General features: G+C 41.5%; 1 protein-coding gene across 1 annotated transcript in view; it reads left to right on the forward strand.

Moving 5' to 3' along the window:
• The first annotated feature begins 6,743 nt into the window (after positions 1 to 6,743).
• The window catches only part of LOC138032673 (uncharacterized), a 31,017-nt gene continuing 27,760 nt past the window's right edge, over positions 6,744 to 10,000 (forward strand). Inside the window, exon 1 of the mRNA XM_068880382.1 lies at positions 6,744 to 6,835. The gene's annotated coding sequence lies outside the window, so the exon portion shown is untranslated. The remainder of the gene's footprint in view (positions 6,836 to 10,000) is intronic.

Raw genomic sequence — 10,000 nt, forward strand, 5'->3', positions numbered from 1 at the left:
CTAAAAAAAATTCATGTTCTACCATCAAACTTTTTCTCTTCTTCAAATATGTTCTTTATTAGACTGATCTTAGCAAATACCTTTAAAAAAAATCGGGGGTCACCGTGCTCGTTTGAGAGAAAAGGAGCAGTTAGGTCGCTATCGGGCTTAGTTTGAGGGAAATCTCTTACGTTTCGTACACGCACGTGCTCATGAGCGCGCGCTAATGACGCGAAAATCGTGCGCAGTAGGGATGCGCAATGCAATACTATAAGGAATTACCTTAAGCTAGGATGGCCGAAGACAAGATGTTATACAATCTCGTTGCTAGTATTAGCTATCAACAAACTTTTATGCTTTATGTTAGAAATACGCTGTGTAGCGGGATCGATTCATCTTGTATTTGAGAGATTTCTTTTCAAACGTTTCGCCCGGCCCTAAAAAAAAAATAGGGCTTCTTTTCAGAAACCACTCATATGCGAACGCCTCTGGTTCTTTGCACGACTCCACTCAATTTTCCTCTGTTCTTTTCTCTGAATAAATAAATGAATTACAAAAGTGATGGAGATAAAAACATTACTTCCAGAAAAACTGGGATGCTCTGACAGTTGCTACGTAAACCGTTTGATATGAGCTCATTTCTAGCGTGCAATTTTTTTAAAGGGAGAGACAACTTAGAATAACAATTTTCATGCTTTTATGACAAGCAGCAGCCCACCGTTTCGCGTTTGTGTAAAACGCGATGCTCAATCTCTCCATTATCTTTTCACGGTGGGCATTTGACCTGAGTCGCTTCCTTTGGTAAATCAGTAAAAATCTTCTCATCACAAAAGTGCCAAGGATTAAATATGCACAAGATTGAATACTTTTCGAGTCGTTTTAAAGCTAGAAAACTGGTCTATTCTGGTTGAGCTGTTCGTTTTTACGCATTCAGTTACTCACCAAACAAACATTCAAGCCTTCTAGCTGAAAAATACTATGCGTTCTGTAAATCTCAATATGCTGTGCTACCGCGGATCTAGCAAAACTTAAGTTACGTTTTGTTTCGATATTAAGGCGGACATTTCTGCTCATATTTCGGACCGTGCTACACCCTTATTAAGCGCTCTTTAAGCCCTGGTCAAACGGACTCGCAACTAGACGCAAGTTCACAACTTGCGGCTACTTGCGACTCCGTTTGGCCAGGCCTTGCGTGCACTTGCGTTGACTTGCGATGACTTGCGCTCACTTTGGTCGAGATCAAATTTTCCCGCAAGTCGACGCAATTTTTTCATCGTTTGGCCACCCAACCCAAGTCAACGCAAGTTGGTTGACCACTCAGACTAAAAAAGATATGGGTTTTTTTGCGACTTGCGTGTACTTGCGAGGGAACTTGCGAGTCCGTTTAGCCATCCAACGCAAGTCTCTACGCAAGTTCAACTTGTGGCTACTTGCGACTACTTGCGAGTCTGTTTGACCAGGGCTTTACCACCACAACCATTGCATTAATGTTGTCAGTACTTGTAACACATCTGCTGTCGTCTCCGTCTGTCTCGAATGACAATGGCTAGGCCGGAAATGTCAGTTTTCTGTAGAGCAGCCTCGGCTTGCTGTTCCCAGTCCTGGCCTCTGCTCTCTCCACCTCTGTCCGCACCAAGCGGCACCAGTTGCTGCGATCAACCTTCAGCTGCTTCCCAAGAGTCAGGGTTGATCTCGACGGACTTCATGTCTCTTTTGCATACGTGTTCGTGGGCGGCCAACTGGTCTGGAGCCTGGCGTGAGCTCGCTGTAGACGAAATCCTTTAATTTGGCAGGCGTCCATCCTCCACGCACCGAAAAAGGCCAGCCCAGCGCAGGCGCCTGGAAGGCAGCATTGCGAACATAGTTGGGATGTTCGCACGCTCAAGGACATCCTTGTTGGGCACTCTGTCATGCCAGGATATGCCTAGGATGCTCCGCAGGCAGCGCAGGTGGAAAGTGTTGAGGCGACTTTTCTGTCGGGCGTAAGCTGACCGGGTTTCGCCGCCGTAGAGTAGGGTGCTCAGCACACAGGTGTTGTACACTGAAATATTGGTGTTTGCAGTCAGCTTGGTGTTCTCCCACACCCTTCTCGACAGTCTGGACTTGGCTTATGCTGCTTTGCCTATGGGCTTGTTGATCTCGGCGTCAAGGGACGTGTTGATGGAGGTTGTTGAGCCGAGGCAAGAGAAGTCCTCCACCACTTCCAGGGTGTAGTCCCCAACGGAGATGCTGAGCGCTTTGCTAACATCCTGACCCATCACGTTTGTTTTCTTCAGGCTGATGGAGAGCATTTCTCGCAGCAGGAGCTTCCGTACTTTTGGCTCGCAGACTGGACAGGATGGACAGCTTGCCGTCAGATCGGTGTTGGAGGAACACTCCATCTTCTGATTCGCTGAAAGCGTAAGGCAGCAGCAGGGAGAAAAAGATACCAAAGAGTGTGGGGGCGAGGACACAGCCCTACTTCACGCCGCTTTGGATGGGAAAGGCGGCGGATGATGACCCGTCGCACAGCACTGTGCCCTTCATGTCCTCTTGGAATGACGACACCAGCTTCAACAGCTTTTGTGAGCACTCCATCTTCTCTAGAAGCTTGAAGAGGTCCTCCCTGCTCATAAAAAGGTCAAATGCCTTGGTCAGGTCTACGAAGACGATGTGCTTCTGTTCCCGACACTTCTCCTGCAGCTGTCTCAAGGTAAAGATCATGTCGGTGGTAGACCTTTGCGATGTGAAGCCACCATGCGACTATAGGGGTAGACCCGTTCCGCGAGTTGTTGCAGTCTCTTCAGAGCAAGCCGGGCGAACGCTTTCCCAACGAAGAGCAACACAAAAAAATACAGCTGAATCTGTACAACTTCAAAGGATGGAATGACCTACCATCCATCCTCTATATTCTTTGATTACATCTGATGTCACCGCGGCCATGTTAGTGAAAAGAACAATAGCGAAAACTGAAGTCTTTTTGAGAATTTGACTCTATTATTATGCAAAACCTGAGCTAAATTTTTCTGGTGTTTTTTCACCAACATTCGCCCTTGTCACACGGCGGCCATATTGTCCCGGGAGACCAAAATAGCTTTATTTTACCACGCCAAGCCTCGCAGTGGAAACTATGGGGGTGAGGCTTGGCGTGGTAAAGCAAAGCTTTTTTGGTCTCCCGGGACAATATGGCCGCCGTGTGACAAGGGCGAATGGTAGTCTTATCACGTGAATGCAATCAAAGATAAAAGGCCCGTATGATGGTGTACATATTAGGATTTATAATAAATGATAAATAAACAACAAATTAACTAATTAATATTTAAATAAATGTAATGTGGTGTGGAGAAATAGATTTTGCCCAGTGTGCGAACGGAATCCTTAAGTATAAAAAGAAGAGAAACTATCATCAAACAGTATGTTTCTACATGATTTATCATATGAACTTGAATAACAACGAACGGTATTTTTTTATCACCCCCGACATTGCTATGATCAATCTGGATATAGTGAGCTTTAACCTGCTTAAACATAACAAAAGTTATGAAACAAATGTTAAGATAAATCTGTGTTTATACAATGCATGCTTGTAAACGTAACAATTTCTTCAAAAAAAAAGTATTATATCCATAAATATGATATGACATAAAATAGGCTCTGATAATAGGGAAGATATCTGTTTACAAACATTGCTTTTGTTATTCAAATATGCCAACCACAGGAACAAAAGACCCTTTGTTTCGACAGCCAATGAGGCTCTGGTTGGCACATTAATGACAATAGGTGACGTCAACGATATCTCCCCTATAATCACTTGATGGCTGAGACGGTATTTTAGACTAGAATAAATATGATATGACATAAAATAGGTTCTGATAATAGGGAAGATATCTGTTTACAAACATTGCTTTTGTTATTCAAATATGCCAACCACAGGAACAAAAGACTCTTTGTTTCGACAGCCAATGAGGCTCTGGTTGGCACATTAATGACAATAGGTAATGACAACGATATCTCCCCTATAATCACTTGATGGCTGAGCTGGTATTTTAGACTAGAATAAATTGGAATTTAATATAATGTATTTCTCTGTGTTTTAGTAGGTAGTTTATTACACCGCAAATCAAGCACTTTTTGATGGAGACAAGATATATAAGATATATAATTATATCGAATTGTTGTCAAAATACCTGTGAAGCATCTGTTGTAAAACACCTTGAAAATTTTCCTTCTCGATCGATCAAAGTGTCCTGTCCTCCATCTTGGAATGATCCGCCGAACCGTTTCATAACCTTGAATAGACGGAACCTCGACCATAAAGTTTTTGACAAAAATGCCATAAGACAACTCTCCAACATTGCAATCATTTCTTCAGGAAAAAGAGCCATGAAAATGCCGTAAATCTCGATAATTTAGCTTCGCCATAGCGTTTCTTGAGTTGGAGCTTGGCAGGTAAAAAACCACGCACAATTTAATAGTAATTAGCAATTCAAATGTGCAGCCAGAAAACGAATTCCTCCGCCATACTGCTTCGTTTCAAATGAAGCCAGTTGGAGGGGAAGAGAACATGAACTCTTTTGCCAACTATCAAAGGACAATAATTTAAATTAAAGGACTGTTCTCTCAGTTACATTTGGAAGAAATAATTGTCTCCTCGTGTATGCATGCAAGTTAGTTTCATGTACTTCACATGATCAATTTTTTTTATCATTTTGGTTTTCTCCCAAAGATTTTCCAAACGTTTTGCCCCATCTTGGGTTGGGGAGGGGAGAGTAGGGTTTGCGTAGCGGTGAGAGCATTGTCCTTCTACCAATACGACCTACGTTTTATTCTTGGACTCAACGTCATTTGTTGGTTAATTTTTGTGGTTCTCTTCTCTGCCTCAAGAAGTTCTTGTCAGGGTACTCCGTTTTTTCTCTCTTATCAAAAAGCAACATTTGATTTAGCACTTGTTCTCAGCTAAATAAGATTCAGACCGAAATAGCGTAGTTATTCATGTGGTCTCATCTGCCTATAGAAGTCCGCGGGCTTATACCCTCAGAAACTGACTTTTTTCAAATGAGATTTTGGAGTACAGACCGCTCCGTATGTGTCCACGCGGAGATCCTATCCTTGTTCTAATTAGATTCTTTTCAACACAGCAAGGCCTCACTTTTGCAACAATTTGAATGAACACTCGCATGATAATCCCTCAACTTGCATTCTTCTGGAGGAGTATATATCATCCTCGAAGTGTGTTAATTTGAATGCGTTGTAGAGTTAGTCCTTCCAAATGCCCGGTCTGTCCGATCAGTAGTGTCAAATTGAAAGCTCCCTGTGACTCTAGTACGCTGCGCTACCAGTGTTCACAGGGTAGACCCGATAAGAGATTAGAGCGAGTGGCGTTCCAAAATGGAGACAATACGGAGCAATAACAGAGGGAGGGAGGGGAGGGGGGGTTAATTAAGGGCGTACCGTCGGCTTTAGTTCATACCAGCATCGTAGCTGAAGGAACTAAGACGTTCAATAAAAGTGTCTTTACCTTTTACCCTTTTAAAATGAAATCAGGTTTGTAACCTCGTGTGAGAAATTATGTTGTTACTCCAGTAGCGCTGCAAGTATTGAACGTTTCGTTTGTAGATGTGCTAGACTGAAAGGAAGGGCTCTTCTTAGGTGTAGAAGATGACAGGATCAATAATGGTAATAAAACTGAGTGGAGTGTTATTCAGGGAGAAATCGGGCGAGTAATTTCAAAATCGGCCGAGCGCGCAGCGCGATGCCGATTTGAAATTACGAGAACAATTACTGCTGAATCGTACCACACGAAGTCCGATTATTAATTAATCGTAACTATGACAATTTCGAGGGTAAAAAGTCTTTGAATATCTTTTCAGGGAGAAAAACGTTATAAGAAAGGAAGATCCTATCCAAGTGCATTTGATTAACGCACAAACGGCGTAGGTGTCCAATTACAGGTATAAAATTTGCAGTTGTTCAAAATGGATACCTGTAATTGGACACCCACGTGATCGCGTGCCAATTACGCGGCAAATAGGCGCGCACAGAGCCAATCAGATTCGAGAATTTTGTAATGGTTACGATTGATAAAGTAAATGTCGGTGTTTGTTTGTACTTCTCGTGTATAGGTCTGTATTTATGCTTCCGTCACCGTAATTAGTGAGATGTCAACGTCAAAGAAACGAACTTTGGTGGGACAGTGTGAGCTGGGGAATTTATGGTTGGGTGAATGCCGTTGAGATAATCGATAAAAATTTTTATGTTCTAGAGGTTTTCGGTCCAAGCACGACTTTTCAACTCCCCCACTTTCTGCACCCTCCTTCACAATTACCACAAGCACCATTCGACGTGCCCCTTGCCCCTTGCCCCTACCCCACCATGGGTGGTGGTGCTCTTTAACACCAAAGTATTATGTAAAACGATTTTCTAAAAATTCTTTCATTGCGTTTTGGCTGATGTTTTCAGGTTATGAACGCAGTGGCTACCAAGAAGTTTTCCCCTCTCACCCGAGGCTGTTTAAAATGTTGTAACCAGGAAGAGCCGGACATGCTTAATGAAATCAATAAAATAGGAAACACATTTTGAATGTAAAAGTGCTATCTGGTAAAATGCGATTAGATATAGCTTCAAAATGTCGATAATCGATTTCTGTATAGAGTTTTTTAGTCTCGCGTGAGAAGAAGAGGCCTTGCGTGACTTCCGCCGCACTGGCTAAAGGCATCCATGATTGACAAGTGGAAACTGATCTGTTGCCCTAAGAAAAGGGAATTTTCCCTTTATATCTGGATTAGGCGACATTTACTTTTGTGGAGTTTATTTCATCCTTTGACATCCGCCATTAAGAGTTTGGAATACAGTTTTTCTTCGCCAACAAACACGTTAGGTAAGTGGAATGATTTAAGTTGAATGATCGTTCTTAAAACGATTGAATTTTCGCATATCCGTGCGTCGCTTTGATGCTGCTCGAATCTAGAACTGAAGTCAACACACCCATTTGTAGCGTTTCATCAGACGTCATCAACGATCATAAGATTTTCATAGTTCCTTAAACAAGCTGGTTCATTTATTGACCACAGGCTTCTAGCTTTGAATTTTTCATCTTGTATAAATATGTGAAAGGCTGTATGTATGTATGTATGTATAAAAATAGAGGCTAAATCATGAGTATTGCATCATCATGCATCATACATCTTCTATCTTTTGTCTTCTTGTGATGTTGTTTGGCTTCTGCCGGCGAAAGTTTTATCATTTCCGATAACCGTGAGAATTCATTTTAGATGGAAAGTTCATCGAGAATTAAAATCACACATTTGTGAAGAATTTTAATCGAGTGAAAAGGAACGAAATGTTCCTGCTGAGATCGTTATATATAGAAGTACCGAACCGTTTATCGTACGGTTTACCGACTGAAATCCTTTTGCCTTTTCATTTTTAAAAGAATCATTGAGCTCAAATTGATGAACTATTTAACTACCAAGGCAGCAATAACTTATAAAGTCTACATACATCAATGATCAATTTAGTAATTTTAGAGGTACATTTCAGTTTTACCCCCTTGTCCATAGACTACCACGATCGATCACTAAAATGCCGGGATATTAATCAACTCATCACTAAATAGGACTTCCTTGCCTTAATAAAGCGAGTCTTGTTTTTCATTTATGAATCAGACATTCAGTTTAACGCCACCTAATCCCCATTCCTTTCGTTCCTATTATTTTCGTAAAACGTGTTGGATGATACCAAAGGTTAAAAATCTCTTGTTACGTTATGGCAAGTAAAAACGGATTCGCTGAAAATAGCGCAACGAAGCCAATCAAAATAGGCTGGTGCAGTCTGATAAAATGCGAGTAAGTTACTGCCTTAAAATGCCAATAATTAATTTCTATGCCTAAAGGGAACGTTTTAATGTTATTGTTAAACCACAGTCAATGATTGACAAGTAATGATGTTGACCTGTTGCTGTGGGAAGTCCAATAAGGGAATTTTCCTTTGGGCAGAAATTACTGCTTTACGGAAAACCGAACACTTCAACCAACTTTAGTCAGCCTTTCACAAGCGATTTGTCTTTGCAAACAAACATATTTGAGGTAAGGACCTTAGATTTCAGCAAAGTGAACATGAAAACGCATACATGCGACAGTGTTAGCTGTAGTTTCTGGGTCGCTTCATTACCGGGTTGCCGTATGGCAATCCCAGTCGGAAAATGAGTAGATTTCTCCGTTTTATTACTGGGTTGCCGTAGGGCAATCCCAGTCGGAAAATGGGTAGATTTCTCCGTGTCGGTAAAAGTCTTGCCTGTCACTTCCCTGCTAAGTGGTGTCTTGGCTTAAAAGCGACGAGTAATGGACTTCGACAACAATCTGTCTCCCGTCGAGCCGTCTTTTACAAAGTGTGCTGTTATGTAGAACACTGAAGATTCGTAGGGCAGCGATAGTAGTGAATTCAAAGACTAGACCAGGTGGATTGGATGGAGTTTCAAGCGTTAAAATCGCTGAAAAGGTAAAATTATTTTCGGAGCGATGCAATTGCGTGTCTTAACCAGATGTTCCTTTGATCTCACATAATTGTGTTTTCCCTCAAAATATTTGCTTGTTTTCGCTTTCGCTCGAACATATTTACCTTTATTACATGTCCAGTGAATAGTTTTATCCTCTGGGATGAATTTTCCGTCGAAAAATCGGTTATTTGGGTGGTTTTTGGCAAACAGAGGTTAATTATTCGTAAGGCGATCTCTTCCGTTGCCGTTCGCAACGGGTCCCAAATTTCACACTTTTATCGCATTATCACATTACGCATTGATCGCTAATCCGATTATTCCTAAAAATCTAAAAATATTCGTGCCTCATCAGTTTTCGGTCGAATTTATGTCCAAGAAAGCAGGTAAATTGCAGAAAATTTTAGTTTTGCATCCAAAATTTCGTAATCAAAGCTAAAATGACCAAATTTTGCCTGGACATATTTTACTGTTACTTTTCTTAAATTTTTTCGTTCAACTTTCGTTTTTATAAAATGTTTCAGTTGTCTGTAAATAAGTTATACGCTGTTGGAAATATGTTTTTTTAAAATTACCTTTTCCTTTATTTTTGCAAGCCGGTGATCGGCCCGTGGGCATTACGGGAGAATAATGCCCTACAATTCAGTCACAATCAGCTAATCAGAGCGTGCGTTATATCGGCTACAAACACAAGCCATATAATAACTAGACCCTCCGTGAGGGTACACTGGGTTGCCAGTGGTACGTGCACCGTTCCAAACAATTTTTTTCAAGGTCATTAAGAAGTCATACCAGAAGAGGCCCTTTGGCTCACAGGTCCTCACACGTTCGTACGACGAAACAGATCTGTCCTTGCGAAATATGTAGCTCTAACAGTGCACGATATTGTTTTGGTATTGTCTATCATTGTAGTGCCATGGTAGAAGTCTTGGGTAAATAGTCTGAGAAGACATGTGGTTACTAGCAAAGTACTGAACCCAGAAAGATTGAAGAAAATAAATGGGAAGTGAGAAACATTGGCTTCTGGGCTGACATGTTGATAAACTTCTTATCACCACAAGTTTAAGCGTGCCCGCTCAGCATCTGACAGCTTTGTAATGCCGAAGTTCACTGAAGTCAAGCCCTGTTGGGCGGGGTTAGTGTTTGGATGGGAGACCAAAACAATATACCCCTCATAAAACAGAAGCATCGGACCGAAAATACTATTAACGCTAACAAATGCGAACTCAGCAAGGTACAGATCTTGTTAGCTTGCTTTATGCAAAAACAAATATTGATGCAAAAGTAAATAACTATTGATACACAGTTTTTAGAAAGAGCAGAAGGAAGTCTCCAGGACGGTCGATCGAGAATAACATATTTACCACATGAAAACAACATTAATTTTGAACCGTGAATATAGAATATAAAAAGTTACGATCAGCGACAAACATTTTGGGAGATTTTTGCTACGTTCAAATAAATCGCCAAATCGAAAGTGACATGGCCGGAATTCAGCGGGCGCCGTGATTAAGTTACCGCGGCATGTTTACTCGCCAGACAGTGAAGCAT

The sequence above is a fragment of the Montipora capricornis genome, chromosome 14 (genome assembly GCF_036669925.1).
Source record: "Montipora capricornis isolate CH-2021 chromosome 14, ASM3666992v2, whole genome shotgun sequence".
Lineage (NCBI taxonomy): Eukaryota > Metazoa > Cnidaria > Anthozoa > Scleractinia > Acroporidae > Montipora > Montipora capricornis.